Source organism: Oryzias latipes, chromosome 13 (genome assembly GCF_002234675.1).
Source record: "Oryzias latipes chromosome 13, ASM223467v1".
Taxonomy (NCBI): domain Eukaryota; kingdom Metazoa; phylum Chordata; class Actinopteri; order Beloniformes; family Adrianichthyidae; genus Oryzias; species Oryzias latipes.
Window position 1 is genome coordinate 3,988,025 of NC_019871.2, and position 18,211 is coordinate 4,006,235.

General features: G+C 41.1%; 1 protein-coding gene across 2 annotated transcripts in view; it reads right to left on the reverse strand.

Annotated features, from left to right (window-relative positions):
- The window catches only part of pak4 (p21 (RAC1) activated kinase 4), a 40,153-nt gene extending 24,997 nt beyond the window's left edge, over window positions 1-15,156 (reverse strand). Inside the window, exon 1 of one of the 2 annotated variants that reach the window (XM_011482227.3) lies at window positions 14,986-15,156. The gene's annotated coding sequence lies outside the window, so the exon portion shown is untranslated. Of the gene's footprint in view, window positions 1-2,453; window positions 2,613-14,985 lie in introns of those variants that run through there. The other variant, XM_011482228.3, reaches the window with a different exon arrangement.
- Window positions 15,157-18,211: the final 3,055 nt, after the last annotated feature.

The window sequence follows — 18,211 nt, forward strand, 5'->3', positions numbered from 1 at the left end:
GAACGTTTCCATGTCACAGGTCTTAAAACATAGATTATATCTGCATTTGCTGCTAAACTTTGCTAATACATTTGTCTGCTTTTTCAGACACAAATCTGTGCGACGACCAACATTACCCACAATGAGGAGCCACTTCATGACCATTCTAGGCCAGCAAAACTAATCAAAAATGTATCGTCATCGCAAAAGACGGCACAAACTGCGACAAGTGGTTGCTGTAAATGTTTATACGCATATTGAAACATCCTCACAGCAGCTATTTAACAAATTAGATAAAGCCCCATAGTAGACCTGCACAATATACTCCTAATGTATCGTTAACAAAACTCTGTGAAAATAGCAATAAATGGTCATCTCAAATGTGCCAAAACAATCTTATGGCAGTTTTTAATGCATCAAATATGCATTTATGCATTTGACCAATCGGATGGACTCCTTTACATCACCGACCAATCAGATGGAGCCCTCATATTTGAGGTAAACTGTTGCAGTCATGTTTGGTTACTAATATCGCAGGTTTTCCTCATATTGTGCAGCTCTACCCTATACACATTGGACCAATCAGACGCACTCCTTCTCGTCGTTGACCGATCATCCAATGTGATGTCAGATGTCTGTCTCCTATGTAGATGTTTGTCATTTGGAGCACAATTTAGATACACTTTAGTTTAAATAAAACTGTTGCAAAAGTGAAATGGAAATGACGTATTAGTTGTGCATTTATCACAAGTCATATCTCAATATTGATCACAAATATGGCACGTTGCAAGTTTTCCTCATAACATGCAGCCCTATGGTCTTAAATGTGATTTTTAGCAGTGAAATAGTTTTTTAATGTTCATGTAAGAAAGGGCTACAAGTTTGAGGGAGTGACACGGCAAACCTCTGGTGGTTTTTGTGGGAAACCGGTGTACAGGGAGACAAATTTCAATTTGCTAGATGCGGTTAAATAACAGTAAGCACTCCGCTTAGACATGTTTAAAAAAAATCCTCCTCGTGTCACAAAAATGTTGTGCCCTCATGACTGAGGGGAAGACATTAGCTGGCGGAGCTTCATGGGTCCGTTTGATAGGCTGGCTTCAGATTTCATCTCGTTTGTTGCTGTGAATGTGACACACTGAGAGAGTCTCATTCATTTCTGTCTAATATTAAAAACTCTGAGCGGGAACAGAAGGCTCGCCTCTGTCTGGAATAACAGCAGACTGTGAAACTGTTCTTTTCATAACGTCTTGAAACCTTCTAACGTTTTTTTTCTCTCACCAAATATCTACTGGGAACAGGGCTGAACGATATGAGGAAAACTGGTGATTAATATTGTGATAACAATATAATTTGCGGCATATAAACAAATAGCAAAACAACCAAAAACATCATTTCCATTTCATTGCAACAGTTTAAAAGTTGTACTCCAAATGACCCTCGTCGACGTAGGAGGAAAACATCAAACATAAAAGGGCTCATCTGATTGATCAACAACGTAAACGGGTCCCTTCGATTAGTTAAATGCATAAATGGATTCATTTCATTTGTTCAATATTTCAAGCTGCCATGAGTTTGTTTTGGCACATTTAAGGTAACCATTTATTGCGATGTTCGCCGTCTTTTGCGGTATGAATAGTGCACTGCTTGATGTCGCGATAACGATAAATTTGTGTTTATATTGTGCTGGCCTAACTGAGAATATAAGTGTAATTTTTAAACAGACAGTCCGACTTATTGAAGGACGGAAAAACAATAATACGAAACACACACGATGAAAACCAAATGCTTTAAAGCTGAGAAAAAGTCTCAAAATAGGTGTTAATCTGATTAAAGACGTTTTCAGGCAGGAGCTGGGTTACTACAGTAAATACAGCTGTTCTGTTGGTTAGCCGTCTGTTTTATCAAGGACGGCAGTTACTAGCAGTTACTCTCACTACTTTAACTGATTTTTTCACAGAGCTTCCCAGGTTTAAAAAAAGTGCAAACACACGCAGTGACCTTGGAGCGACTGTGGGCTCTGACTGCCATCCGGCTGTGACCATCATCACAGGTGGAAACAGTCAAACTAAAACATTTGAAAGAGCAGAAATAAATGTATCAAGCAGCAGCAGCAACTACTGTGTTCAGATGAATCACGTGATCCCTTTAAGTGTGAATCACTGAACAGCGTTTCATGGGTCTGAGCAGAAAGCAGACATGATCATCCCATCTGCTCCGTGTGTCAGCAGCACTTGAGCCCCCGCAGCTGCTCCATGGCAGCGGTCCGACCCCAGACCCAGATCTGCTGCTGGTCCCGCTGGCCCCCTCCGCGCTGGTCCCACAATAAAGTTGTTGTGCCTTTTCGCGGACTCCGTTAATCCGTTTCAACAACGGCGGGATTTGTTGTGGCGGGCAGAAGAAGGGGGGGGAGCTCGACAAAACTCCGCTAAAAACTTCTGGAAGCCACGCGGCGCCGCGGTTACTTTACTTACGTTCGGACGCGGGTCCTCCTCTACACCTCCCGACGCGCCGCCGAGCTCGAGAGGAGAACGAGGAGGAGGAGGAGGAGGAGGAGGAGACCGCGAAAAGAAGACTGGGGAGAAGTGTGAAACAAGCGACGCGGAGGAGGAGGAGGAGGAGCCGCTCACAGCGGCCCAGTATCGTGACGTCACGAAAATGTCACGCTTCACGCGCCCAACAATCCAGTTCGAAAGTCGAATCCGGTTTTACCGAAGTCACAGGTAAATCTGTAGTTGAAAGGTCACGTGATCCAGGAGGGAGAACTCACTTCCACGTATTTAGGGGGAATTTTAAGGCTGCAGCTCATTGGTGACAGAAATCTGCACAGAAAATCCAGAATTTCCTTTTTACGAGCATCAGCGTTCAGTTTACTGTCTCAAAAATAATGGAAATACCTGGCGTGCTTTTATGATCACACAGGAAGTAGTTGTTCATGCTTTTGCCTAACGACAAAAGAAAACAACGAAGCAGGAAAGACGTTAATCATTCTTATTGTTTACTTCCTCTTATGATTACTTAAAGACTTCTTCATGTAAAGAGTAATGAGAGAGAAATGACTAAAATAATTTTTGAATTGAACACGTCTGATTGCTGCATTGTAATGCTCTGTTAGAGCAGAAAAATATGGAAAAGTGTTTTCTATAATCAGCAAAAAGTACAAAAAAAACGTGGATTATGTTGAATGTATTCACATTATTCTAGCATGTAACCCTTTTCTAAATACAATAATGAGCATTGACCTTGGAGTGTTTGCATGTTTCTACATCTTGTCATGAGCCAACTCCACAAAATAAGCCACATAAACATTTATAAGTAAAAGGAAGTAACTATTAGCACGGAATAGGGCGGGTTAGGGTTTAAATAGGTGTGGACACTGCAGCAATGATCTACTGTAAAAGGGTTCTCAGTGGTCTTTTAATCAAGATTATGCCATTTTTGGCAAAAATGGTCACAAACTGTGTCGTTTCCTAGGACGTAGTTTCTGCAGAGCGACGGGAGTCCATTAGAAATTCACCTCTGAATTGTGGGCGGTACTGTTTGCGCAGTGTAAGCCTGTTCCCACTTCCCATCATCCCTTTAATTACACTATCCCCAGCTATTATTGTTATCCTATTAAGAATAAGCTTTATATTTGTAATATAAATGTAAACAGTCACTGAAAAACTTACAGTGAATTATTGCAGATCTATAAGTGATTTGCAAGATTTGCAAACTTTGTGTTTTTGGATCTTAAATCCTCAGCAGAATTAATTGATGAAACTGATTTTTATCTTTTGTAGAGATGTAGTTATTCTCTGGATTATTCAGACTTTATTTTTAAAGTCTGAATAATTCAGGAAAAAAATAAATCTCAGTTTTGTTAAAAACTAGACACAACTTCAACAATTAAAAAAGGAGTCATACTGAATATATAAAAATGACCAACTTTTAGTTCTGCAGATTTGTGATAGGACGTTTGATGGGATTAAGACATTTCCCCTTAAATTTTCCCTTTACTGGCAAAGTGGTAGCTTAAAAAAACGAACGAAAATGAAAACGAATCAACGGCAAGAGCCGAGAGAGTGCAACTGAAAACAATTGTGTAAAACGACATATTAACTAGATTAATGAAAGTTGCAAAAGTCAAAAATAGTATTGCCACAAAAGAAAAGCTATTTTGAAAGCACAGATTAGCCTTTGCAACCAAAAAGTTCATTCATAAATTCAGGAAGATGTGCATCACTGCACTGCTACGAATTGCGCGGGCGACTATACGAATAAAAGTTGCTGTACTGCCCACAGTGGTCTGCTTGACTTATTTCAGTCGTGTTTTCTGTCATCCGCGGTTAAGAAACATGCTGAATCAAAACAAGGTGACTTAAGGCGGATGAGAGGAGGGAAGTGGTTGCAGTCACAACAAACATACAGACCATGGGTGCCCAAAGTGGGGCCCGCAGGCCAAATTTGGCCCCCCAAGTGTTTAGTTAAAACCCCTTAACCATTTCCCATTCATTCCCTATGGTGTTCCAAAACTCTACTGCTGAAGTATTCTTTCTGCCTCCTGGTAGCGCTGTCGGCACTTTCTCTGCCTGTGGCTATGGGTGAAAAAACCCAAGAAGGGCTAGGCCAGGGGTCGGGAACCTTTTTGGCCAAGAGAGCCATAAACGCCACATATTTTGAAATGTAATTTCAAAAGAGCCATACAATAATGTAGTGTCCCTTTACCACACTGAGGCACTGAGACGTAACCTCTTTTAAGGTTCTTTATTCTGGTTACTGTAGACCGCAACAAACGCCGTTCAATTAATTCAGCAACTCCTTATTCTCTCCCGCTGAGACGAGAGCGCTTCTCCCAACTTTATGTCCCCCCCTCCCGCTCCAGCCCCCTCCCATTTCCCTAATTCGGCCCATAGCTGAACCCCATTGGTCCAAACTACCTAACAACAGGCTGAGCAACAGAACTGAGGGCCAATCAGATGCGTTCAATGAACTCCAGAACTTTTAACGCTGCCCAACAGCCACCCAGTCCAAGTCAGTCCGCAACGATATGTTTAAAAATAAATATACAAGTGAATGTGTGCATTTGATGTAATTTCAACATTTTTAAAGTACAATAAGTCTGTGGATTCTTTTTAATAATATTGTTATGCTGTTGCTGATAAATGAGGCGTTGAGACTTTAAACCTGATCGTAGGTCTGAATCTTCTGTAGATGTGAGAAAGACCGCTCACATGCAGACGGGGAGCCAAACACACACACCCACGCTGCAGTGAGTGACGGGTAGCGGGTTTTACGTTATAACAATCCCTGCGCGATTCACCTGCTACCTGTGCCCACAACTCCACCCCCCACCCCCACCCTCTGGTTTCTTCCTCACACATCCCGTCCCCGCAACTGCGCGCTCTTTCTCAGAGACGGGAGCGCGCAGTTTTAGGCAAGGCAATTCACAGGTTTCCGGGTGGTACAAACTCTGTGAAATAATAGATGATAGTAAACTGATAATTTTCTCTCCAAGCACCGCTACTACTGCGCGCCTCTGGCATTGCATCGCGCCCGAGAAGGACTGGTCTAATGAAAAAAAGAAAAAAAAAGTATAATTAAAGATTTGTCTGCGAGCCACATGTGACAATCAAAAGAGCCATATATGGCTCGCGAGCCATAGGTTCCCGACCCCTGGGCTAGGCTTTTAACTTGGACACAACAGCTATTTTTATTATTATTTTTTAATAAGTGTTAAAAATTCCAAAGAGCTTTCACGGTTGCTTTCGATGGCTTTTTCAGTTTGTCAAGATGGCGCGACAGTGGCTCTGGCAAACAGACACCAGGCATTTTAAACAAATATGGGAGGACGATGGGGTTTTTTTTCCCCCCAGAAATCTCTTCTAAGGCTTTTTGTCTTATTTGTCAGCAGTCCGTGGCTATACTGAAAGAGTCCAATATACACCACCACAACGAGACTAAACATGAAGTTTGATCCAAATACAAAGGTGAGGCGCAAAAGGAAAAAATCTAGCGAGTTCCAATCCAAACTTCAGTCACATCAAGCCGCCCTCATGAGGCCCTCAACGGCACAGGACAGCGCCACACGGACAAGCTACAACGTTTCTGCGTTAATTGCCAAGAGAGGGAGATCGAGAGAGATTCAAAGTAAAATGTTACTTACCTTTTACTCTCACTAATGTGTGACACCTTGATAAATCTTGAACACAAATAAAAACCTAAACCGTATTCTTTATTTTCTGCATTGCATGACATGGACTGGGATCACATTTAGATTTTGTCCCTTTAACCGAAAAAGTTTGGTCCCCCCTGATATGGACCATGCTTTCTGTAAATACATACCCATGATAGATAATAAGATATTAAAAATATGAAGCTAAATAACCCACAAAAAACCTAAACAGATCTTTTTGATGTCAGGAATAAACTGATATTAATTGGATTCACGCTCATTCTGGTGGCAGAAGCTTCTTTTGGTCAGTTTGGGGTTATTAGAAATATCAAAAAGTAATTCAAATATTTCTAGAAGTGACTGGCATGTTATTCTTTACCAACTACAAATGTTTGCCGTCTGATTGGATAACACAAAGGGGTGTGCTTTGACAGAACCGCTCAAATTAGAGATCTGTCTAACGAGGACGCGCTGCTGTGAAATACCGAGTCCGTCTGCTAAGACAAACAGATCCATCAACACACTCGGGACACGTGGAAAGGGAGCCCAAGCCTCACAACTGTGGACACCAGCCAGGAGGAGGTGGTGTTAAGGCTGCGGCTTTAATCACAGACCCTCAAGCTGCTTATTTAGTCATTTGAAAAAGTAATCGACTTTAACTTCGTCTCGTTTTGTTCCTTCTAATCATTTTAAAAGGTGCACCTTTGTAGCTCAGTTTAACCCTTAAATACCACAGATGTCGCCAGCGACACAAAATAATGCAGGCTCTTCGAAACTACTGTCAGTCTTTGACTGTTGATGCAATCAACACCATTTCAACCGTTTCTGAAGTGGAGAAAAGCAGCTTTGCACCCATATCCACGCTGCAGGATTCCCACACAGCACCATATAAACTGGACCTATTATGCAAAAGCATGTTTGATAAAGAGCGAGTAACATGTCCAGTTATTTAACTAGAAAATACATAATGACCACATTTATTCTAAAAAACCATATAAGGGAGCTGTACAGGAGCAGTGGTCATTTTGAATGGGAGTGGGAGTTATGCTACCAGGACTGGGATGGGACACGATTACTCTGTGAGAGTGGGAGGGGACAGGAGTGAAAATCCACTCCTGTGTCACTTCACTAAGGTAAAGTGTTGCACACCAATGCAAAGCTGCTTTTCTCCGTTGGATTTACACCAATTTCTTAAACGGTTGAAGAATTACAGTATTTCAAGGAACACTGGAGCCAAAAATTCCAAAATGAAACTTAAAACTGCATTTCTGAGTGTTTCTTTATTTGAATCATTGTTAATCAGGAGCAGACGATAAATGTTGTTGGAAAAAGATCATATTTGTTATGCAAAAATAAGCAAGCTCCCTGATCCGCCCCACTGTCAGACTAATTCTCCCTGCCTGAGCTGGAATCTGGAGCAAAACTGTCCGTCTGGATCCAGTCAGCATTGCTCGCCCTTCTGTTGCACCGACAACGTTAGGTCGGGGAGAGAGGGGCTGTAAGCTAGCGGGAGAGCATGTAAACGGAGAGCTCTCAGTGATTCTGGCTAAAAACAGCATCTCTGATCAAAGTGGGAATTAAAAATTTGTTTCAAAGCCATCATTAAAAGAATATTAAACTTTATCACAACTTCTAAACAAAAAAAAAGATGCCTGCAAGATCCTGGAGGGACTGAAGAATAGATTCAGATGAAAACCTTAGTGGGAACTAACTGGAGCTGAACGTTTCAAACAATGATTAATAATCTTACTCTCACACAATAAAACCTTTTAGGTATGTTTCATAGATATAAATCCCAATTCTGAGGTCCAGTTTTTTTCATTTTACATGGATTTTGTTCAGTTAACCGGACTCACTGATCAGAAAATCAATAAAGCAAGAGGGATCACTCCATATGATCCATGTAACGTTAATCAAACACACCGTGAACGTTTCGCCATCAGCCAGGAAACTGCTAGCAGAACCTCAGGAGCAAACACGGCCGAAGCGTTCAGCTCCACGTATCGCAGGCTGAGAAGCACAAACCTGCCAATGCCGGTGCCAAATTCAAACAAAGCATGCAGTGTTGCAGCCAATGAAGGCCAAATGACAGGTATTGGAATGTGCACAGGTCAGTGATAAAGGCAGCAGGGAAAGCGGAGCGCGGAGTACAGCAGGTATCTTACATAAACACAGCCAGCGTGAGATATTTTTGAGGTCAAACAGAAATTAGTCAGCTTTGCGCCTTCCGACTGACACACAGGGGGAACCCTGACGCCTGCTTATGGGCTTCCGACAGTAAAACCGAAGCATGAATGAAATCTGACCTGCGAGAAACATCACAGAAACACAAAACTAGCTCTAACCAGAGCTACCAACACTCGCATAGGATGCATACTATATGTAGTGTTTTGTGGTTGTGACCTCTGTAGCACTTTCACCTACAGTCAGAGGCGTCATACTTCATGATGAAGCATCACATTAATTAAAATATCAAAACCCCCAAATTCCTCCGGAGCATAAATCTGAAGAAACCGTACATTTTCTGGATTTTTGGTGGAATTATTGGGTTCCTTTGAGTAAATGTAACTAGCCCTTCCAGTGATTTCTCTCTGCATAACCTTCGAGGGAAATGCCACCAACAGTTGACATGATCAGGCTGAAGTAAACCCGTCACGCAATCACTCCTCCTTATTCCCACTGTGACTAATACGGGAGCTACTTCATAGGAAGAACTTTACATAAAAACATGACTATTTTAATGACCAATGAGCTTCGACCTAAAAATGACAGAGACAGACGTGTACAGCCCATTTCCTCTTACGGTAGTGATGCCAGTATCTATGACAACCTGGAACAACAACTTTTTGGAGTCGGGATCTCTTTCCAAACCTGATTTTTCACCTGAAACCCTTTCAGGACGGAAGCATCCAACCACACTTACAGTAACGAAAGAAATGAACAGGCAGATTTCATAAATATAAAACCAGATAAATCACATTATGGTTGTGCCGATGGACGATATCATCGTCCATCGTGATGGGTGACTGACATCCCGATGGAGAGACCAACATCGTGATGCCACGCCCCCGCCACGTTGCGCGTCGACACCATAAGCCGCGGTTACATGTACAAAATATCCTGATGGGATCAATGGTCGGATTAGAATCCAACCGTGTACATGGGCCCAGAAAAATGTTTTCAAAATATAAAAACGTTCACTAAGGTCACAATTTCGGTCGGAATAAATCATTCGCACATGCGCAGTTTGAAAACCGGAAGAGGATACAACTTCCGCCGAGCGGCTTTTTTTCCAAACTTTATTGAAGGTAACAATTCAATACAAAACGATAACAGCGCCGAGCGGCTATATACATTGACATGTCAGCTCGGTAAAATACGAGACGATCTTCTAAACGTGCTTTTAATAATGTTACGGTTATTATGAAACACCTGTTCGCTCATCATTTGAATTTTAATCCGTGTGTCAGTGCTTTTTCTGAACGGAGCCAGGATTAGCAGTATGCTAACACGGGCTAATAAGCTTTGGGTGGCGCTGCATCCTGTGAATAACATCAGCCTTTATTTAGGCGGGACACGACTGGAAACACAAATCCACGTGATTGATTGAATGTTTTCTAAGGACTGAGCGACATTTCTGCTTTGAAGCTCAAACCGCTGTGTGTGCTGACGATCCGAGCTGTGCTCAGACACACGTTTAGACCCGGTTCTGAGTTCGGTTGCTTGTACCCCTAGAGCTGCGGGACGGATCGCAGTCTTAAATCTCCCACACGAGCCTCATGTACCCCCCCCCCCTTCCCATCAAACATAAAGTGTAAATCCGCCCTCCGCCGGTCCACTTCGCTAGTTAAGTGCGGGAGCGGACCACTTCTTTTCTATTTTGCTTGTTACTTTTTCTGTAAAAGTCACTTCCCTCAGTTTATACTGGATCATCGCGGATTAACCATTAGTTGGGAAATAAAAGGAAAAAAGCAAAATAACGAATAGCAGTTATATAAGAACGAAAAATGTAAAAATACCCCCCCCCCCCGACGATGTCATCGTCCATCCCGATGGTTGACAGCAAACATCGTCAACGGCCAAATTAGGGGACATCGCCCAACCCTAAATCACATTACACAAAAAACATCCACACAAACTGTATTTTTATGTTTAAACAACTGAACACCTTTTATTTTAAGAATAGTTTATTAAGGTGTAAACATACTGTGCAGAAAATCTGTCAATCCTCTATAGTTTTAATGAAAAACGTGTTTTTTTAAGCAGATTAAAAAAAGCTTTTATGTTTACTTTGTTTATTAAACAATATTTTAAATACAGTTTGTGCTGTTTTAAAATTGTCAAACAGCCCAAAAATGCACTTTTTTTATTTAAAGGATTTGGTTAAAACATAACCATGAAAAAATGTTGAGGAGGAGCAGATAATTCATTAATCTAGATTCTTATTAATGACATAAACAAATAAAATCCCACATGTAACAGCATTTAGGTACAAAACAAAATCGGAACAAAGCATAAAATAAAAACATATTTTTAAAATGTCTAATCATGTCTTTAGTACGTTAATATGAGCAGACGAGCAGCACTTATGTTACAAAAACAGGTCTAGACAGATGTCAAAGTTTCTGCCTTCACAGCTTATGCTATAGCTGTTATGTTATGTAAGAACAAAGCTTCAAAGCCAGAATTTGAACCACAAACAAACCGTCAAATGAGCCGTTACACCTTCAACAGCAGAGTGACTCCTGCCGTTTGACTCATGACCATTAATGTCTGCATTAATCAAGGCTTAATCTGATCAAATATTCACAACAGACTAAAAATAATACATTTCCTTTGCAATCTATGAGTCATATTGTGAACAGAAACTATTACAAAACAAGCAGAGTCTTGTCAGACGTGTTGGCTTCGGTAAAGCATTTGAGCGCAAAACGTTTAACGACGAGGCCGCGTTGCCAAAAACACAGAGGTGTTAATGTACGTCTGAGGAACATCACATCCATTTGCACTTTCATTAGTCAGTCCGCTCGGTATCGGATCCAAGAGACACATCAGCAAAGCCAAGGTGAGAAAAAGCTGCCAGACATCTGAGTGACGGCTGCTGTCCAGATCCTTCCAGCTTTTTCAATCCATAAGCACCAACAAAAAGAGGCTTTCCTCCTGCTTCTGCTCACACTGCCACCCAGCAGCACCAGCTGAGCTGAAGTAACCCTCTCCAGCCTCCTGGAGGTATTGGGGCCACATGCACGCCCAAGCACGATTTAGCAGCTTAAACTGAGGCACTCACAAAAGCAAACTCCTCACTCTGCTGCTGCAGAGGGAAAGAAAAATCATCTATTATTTATTGTATTCAATAAAATGCCTCTTATTGTAACAATAATGAGCTCATTTCATCCAACCACTAGTTTAAGACTTGTACATTTATTTAAACTTGATGCATGAATAAAACAATCAACCAGTCGCTCAATAGAACTTGCATTATTTCATTTGGCGGCTTAGGTGACAAACAACAGTATCTCTCATTTAAGACCAAAATTATGTTTTTGCAGTTTTTAACATGTTCTTGAGGCATTTTCTGATGCTGGAAAGAAAAGAAAATGAAGCGTAAAACTGCATTTCTGAGTGGTTCTTCATTCAATCGTTGTGAATCAGGAGAAGATGAAAAAATGTAATCTGAAAAAGCCTGTAAATGTGAGATAGGAAAACAACGACGAGCCACAGGCTCCCTGCTCTGCTCCATTCTGATGCATCCTTGTAGATTCATGAGCGTCTTTATTTTCCTCGTCTGAGCTGAAAACCGGATCTAATCTGTATGGCTGGATAGCTACAGTACAATATTTTGTTGCATCGCTAATGTTGGGTTGGGGGTGTGAAAGACTGTAAGCTAGCTGGAGAAAGTGTGAACAATCCCTTCCACAACTCAGAGGTGAATTTCTAATCAACCCCGGCTGCTCTGCAGAAACTATGTCCTAGAAAATGACACAGCGTTTTAGATTTTGGCTAAAAATGGCATCATCGTAATAAAAACACCACCGGGAACACTTTGAAAACAGATGATCCGTGTGGGACTTTCACATGTGAAGAGCATGAACATGTTTCACCCGAGTTCAAAGTGTCTCCACGGAAGGATCTGCTGTTGTTGGTGATCGTTTCAGTTGTTTGGTTGCCGGGTTCCTGCTGACTTTCAGGTCTGTGTTGATGTTGGCTGCTGTGTTCATTCCAGAGAGGCTTTTTCTTTTCCTTTAAGGCTGTAAGCCCCCCCCCCCCCCCCCCCTCTCTCTCTCCCTGTTACAGAAGAGAATCACAACACGGCTTGCTTATGTTTATAATTTTTCTTCCCACAATCCTCTCTTTCCCCCGCTTAGGATTGACTTAATCCATCTTAGTTAGATCCTCCAGACACCTTCTAGTTGTTTTGCTTCGTTTTCCTCAGGGGTTGGGAGCTACATGATTATGTCTACAAGGTTTTTCCTCCAATAAAAAATATCTACGTAGTTTTGAAGGGAAATAAAAAAGTTAAGATTCAAGTGATCCCGATCCCGTCTCCAAAATCTTTGAAGCTACTCTGCAAAACCTGTTTTTTCTTGCCGTGGTTTCTCCAGGTCTGGTGAACAGACGGCTGGCCTTGAGATGAACCGAACACAGTTTTTGCACTCTTTTCCTCCGCCTCCTCCACCTTCCCTGTGCAGTCCTAACAGACTGGCGTTTCTCAGGTCTCTCCTGTCTACGTCTTATTCGCTACCTGCAGGCCGTCAATCCCCCTCTTTCTAAACAAATAGCATATTTTCTGGCTTTTTTTAATGCACTACATCAAAGCCTCACTGAAGACGAAGAAGACTCAGTTAGGGATAAACACCTCCTGCAGTAACTCAGTTACTAATAAATCCTCATTTGAGTTTTTTTAAGTCTTAAAGTTTTTATTCCCGTTTAAAAATATCTACGGTCCCAATCTACTATCTGTTTCTCACAGAGGATGGTTTTATTGTTCTTTTAAATGTGACTACTGTGCTTTAAATGTCTTTTTAATAGTATTTCCCAATGAACAATGAGAAATGCAATTAGGGGATAATTGACAGCTGCTGTCCTGCATTTGTTTTAACCGGCATTTGAGTGGGAATACTGTTCACAGGCGTTTCCTGAACAGTAGGTGTGGTTGTTTCTCTCCCTGAAGGACCTGTGGATCCGCTGGAATCAAAGAAACAACAACAGCTCTGCCCCCTGCTGGCCATTCCTGTCAACAGCGACCTGCTGACAGTCTCCACCTTCAGGCCTCCACTTCCAGCAGGAATCCTTCATCAACATCCTTCACTCTCACCGCAGTCTTCAAAGACAGTTTTAAGTCCATTCAATACAAACTCAGAGCCCAAACCCCCCCGTCATGTTCACTTGGATCCAGATGAATCACTTTTCTCTTTCACTTACGTTTACATCAGACTTTAAATGTCATATTTCCTTTTGTTTGTGTTCTGATGGAGGGACAGAAACTCAGTGACCAACTTTAACACATTAGAAAGTTGACTTTTGGTCTAAAAATGTGTCATTTTAAGCCAAGAAAATGAAGGAAAAAAATGATGGGAAATGTTTTTTCACATTATTTTGGTATATTTGTGGGCATAGTGGCCAAAAAAATGATTTCACACAACAATACTGCAGGATGTAGACTCCAGTAGCCACCCACCAAACTAAAGCCAGCAGGCTGGAGGAAACAACTGGACTACATGGACCCAACCATCCCTGAAAACACGAGTCTCTCAGCCTGCGCTGACCTTACAAGACATTTCTCAGAGGCGTCTACCCTGACCTCCACTCCGAATATTCAACCACATACGAGCGAGCGCTTGTACACTAAAATATTCCTCAGCAAACACGACAGCATTTCAACAGATAAGCTGGAAACGATCAGTCAAAACTGAATCAAACAGGTGGCAACTGCAAGTTTCTAATCTACAAATCAAATTCTTACAATAAAAAGCTAAAATAAATCAAGTTTGATGATTAAATCTATCCTCAAACCTTTTATCTTTAAATGCTACCCTACTCAGGTGGATTTTTAATAAATTAAGAAATGGAAAACACTCGTCAGTGTTCAAAACAAAGTAAAGCTAACGACTCTCGATGCTGTTGTTGCTCCGTGGTCGTCCTCCTCTGCAGCGCACGCGCACACGTGGATGTTTTAGGGATAATCTATAACAGGGAGAACATTGACCCCTCCGTGCAGCTCTGGCATCCCAGGAATGTGCGGTGTGCCCAGCACCAACAGCACAACCTCAACGTCAGAGAAAAGACTCCCTGCAGGCACGAAAACGTGAGAACTTCCAAATGAAGAGCAACAAAAGGCCGGGGGAAATATACCAGATTATTATCACTGTAATAATCAAAAACATCCTCCTTCCTCCATCAGGAATAAAGCTCTATTTGACTTATTGCAGGCAAACGAGGAAGCTTACAATGAAGCTACACGGAAATGAATTAACTTGACTGTTAAATTGAACTATCAAACAAAGCTTATTCATAATCATTTTACCAGAATCAATGTTTTTGTGTCACTAAGCCCGCCCATGGCGTGAAAAACCTTCACGTAAAATTAGCTTTGTTGTGTTTACAAAACTTTTAAGAAACTACGTTGACAAACGACTTTATGTCCTGTACTTCGATCAAATCCCCCATAAAAAGCAGAACAGGCTTCAAGCAGTTTGTAGATCGGATGAGACCGTCGGACTCATCTGGGTTCTTTGGTCCGGACCGGACTGGAAAACGGCTAACATCATTAGCCGCTGTGCTAGCGCTGAACGGGGCAGAGCCGCGCACCACACGGTTAAAAACCCCCGCTGGAGCCGGCGGACCTCACTCACCCGGGAAGTTGCAGTAAAAGTTTCCCCGCTGCGCCTCCGGGATGTTGGCCAACTTTCCGGCTCTCAGAAGAACATGGGCCGCCGAACTTTGGGTCAACAGTTTCGCCGTTAGCTGAAGTCTCACTTTCCCGGCGCCATGTTGAACGGGGGAGATAACATCCGGGCACCTGCAGCCCAGCTCCATGGAAACGGAACAGCCCACAGCAGGTGGGGGTGCGTTCAGGTGAAAACAAAAAACTAAAAATAGAAGCACTTTATCCATATATATAAATGGATAATTAAAAAAATCGGTAACTTTACTCAAAAAAAAAAAAAAAAACAGCTAATAAATGTGATTAACAGACGAAGAAAATATAGAGTTTGTGGTGATGAATACAATTATCCCCAAAAAGTCAAAATAACAAAAGCAAAACTCAAATTTCAGACAAAATAAAGTCAGGGATGGAGTCTGGAAAAAAATCCAAACAAATATTTTTAACTTAAGCCTAGAACTGTCATTTTATATAGTTTTAAATAGTCAATACATAATTATTTTAAGGGCAAAATAAATAAATAAAGTTGCCTCAAGGGCGGGTTAAAAAAATTGATTAATTCAATTGATGTTGAAAAAATGATTTAATATAAACTCATCAAATCCATGCAAAGTAGTTACTTGTATATTTTTCAGGAAGAATCTGAATTTAGTTAGTTTTCAGTATTTATAGTAGTACTATTGAAAATTCCACCTTCAGTTATTTTAAACCACTTGACTATAAAAACTGGTTTTCTCATCGAGCTGTAAATTGAATGGAGTGACTTATTCAAATTGTTTTCATATTTGGCAACGATCGTCAACTCCGCAAGATAATGTAAGAGCTTTAAATGTTATAATTTATGTTTTTGTTTTTACTCATTAATGACAGACGTGTGTTATCCAGTGTTATCCACTTTAGCCACACGAGGGCGCTGCTCTCCGCTTTTTAAGAAGTGCTTAAGAGTTTATTCTACAGTAAAAATAAGTAAAAAATGGCTTTTTTATAATAGCCTTTATACTTTTATATATTTTAATAGTTTGTTTGACGACGATGAGATTTCGGAACACAGATCTACAGTGCTTTTATTCTACTCTATTGAAATAAACCTAAAAACTAATAACTATCTGGTCTTAAAAGGGAAGCTGTCTCAGCAGCATAGTCACCTAGAGCTAAGAAAAGGCCAGGCTGGTTAATCTATACAGACAACAACCGGCTCCTGTCAGGCAAACTCCCTGTTTGTCCTGTTGGACAGACCTAACTAGAATTGACTTCCAGGGTAGATTAGGTTCCGAGGCAGCGGATGACTGATCCCAGTGACATCACTGGTCTCTGTTTGTTTCATTGGAACAAAGTGGTGGGGCTTCTGCTCGGGAGATAAACACCAGGAGGGGTGGAAATGGAAGAGGAGGTGCTGCACAGCAAGGATGAAGAGGAAGGATGAAGAGGAGCAGATGTTCATCAGATCATACGAAACTATGGTAAACTGAGGACAAACGAAGACATGTTAGTGGTGAAAAAAAAAACCTCAATCTGTATCAATTTTCGTTAAAAACAAGATTTATTGTTTGTAGCCCAACAGAGATTCCTATTACTGTTACACAGTCACTCTATTGGTCAGAATAACCATTCTTGCTATGACACATTTCCTGTCAGCCCTTTTTTTTTTTAAAGTTTTTTGCAGTTCAAGCTATCCGAGTTAAAATCTGGCCAATCTATTCTGTTGCGAGCAGGAGACGGCATAAACAGATGGATGTCGGGAAGTAGAGACAGGGTTGCGTCAACATTCCCGGCCACAACTAAGAGTTGAATTTCTAAACAACGATGGCCACTCTGCAGAAACTATGTCCTAGAAAACGACACAGGTTTTTTGAATTTGACTAAAAACTGTATCATTGTAATTTAAAAAAAAAAAATGTGAACGCTTAGAAAATAGATCAAAAGATGATGAGATCTGGGCTTTATAGGCCTTTTTAAGTCACAAAAAGGTCACAACAGACTGTAGAGGGTGAAAACCAGAATGACCTGAAGTTGTTCAGTTCCATCCTAACTGATGCTGATCCAGCTCAACAACTTTGACTAAAACACGTATTAATATTAAGGCTGACTGAACTCTCCACCCCCTTTACTGCTTTCACATAACTTTGAAAAGGCCTATGACACCTTTTTCCTACTCATTGTGGATCAAGAACCAGCCACATGTTTTTTGCTTTTTGCATTTTTGGAGGACACATGTAAAGAAATTTAGGCTTAAAATTGCATTTCTGAGTATATCTCTATTCAATTCGTTGTGAATCGGGTAGCAGACGAATCATATTTACATCTGAACATTTTTGCACTGGTAATGTTGGGTTGGGGGTGTGAGGGGCTGTAAGCTAGTTTAAGGAGTTGATTGCCATTTGTGCATGTAAGACAAGTACATTGGAACTTTCTTCGGCAGGTCAGGGTAAATACAGAAGGACAACAACATAATAAAATGAACAAGGTTCATAAATAAGACGAGGAACAGAATTTAAGAAAGAGTTTAGTAAAAATACAACTATAAAAAAAATACAAATGTATAAAATGTAAAATGTTGCCTTTTCATTATTGCACTTTTGTCGTGTGTTTGACATATTGTGGTAGTTCATTGTTCATTGAAAGCAGTGGGAATGCAATTAAACAGAGAGCTCTCAGCAATGGGTAGGGGAAGGGGGAGGTGTTGCTCCACACCAACAGCCCCGCCCACAACTCAAAGGTGAATTTTCCAACATGCTCCTGCCGCTTTGCAGAAACTGTGTCCTGGAAAGCAGCACAGGTTTTTAGATTTTGGCAAAAAACTTCATGACATGTTGTTTTTTTCATAGCTAGAAATAAATTCAAGTGTCAAGAGGTTAGAAAAAGGAAAGTGTTTCTTTAAAAGATAGAGGACAAGAGCATTCGATCAGAAATTTTCAGTCAAACGGAACCAGGTGTCACACCTGAAATAAATGTCAATCCAGAGTAGAAAAATGTCAGTTCAGAACATCTAGGCCGTGTCAATCAGCCACTATGTATATTTTGCGCATTGATTGGTCATACGTGAATATACGAGGAAAAAGTGAGAAAAGTTGTGGTCTTGAAGTGAAATGTTCACAGATGAAACACAAATGAACCACGTTAAAAACCACAGAAGAAGTATGAAAAACCACGCAAAGAAGACGTCAATCCATGTAGAATATGAACCGTGCGTGATT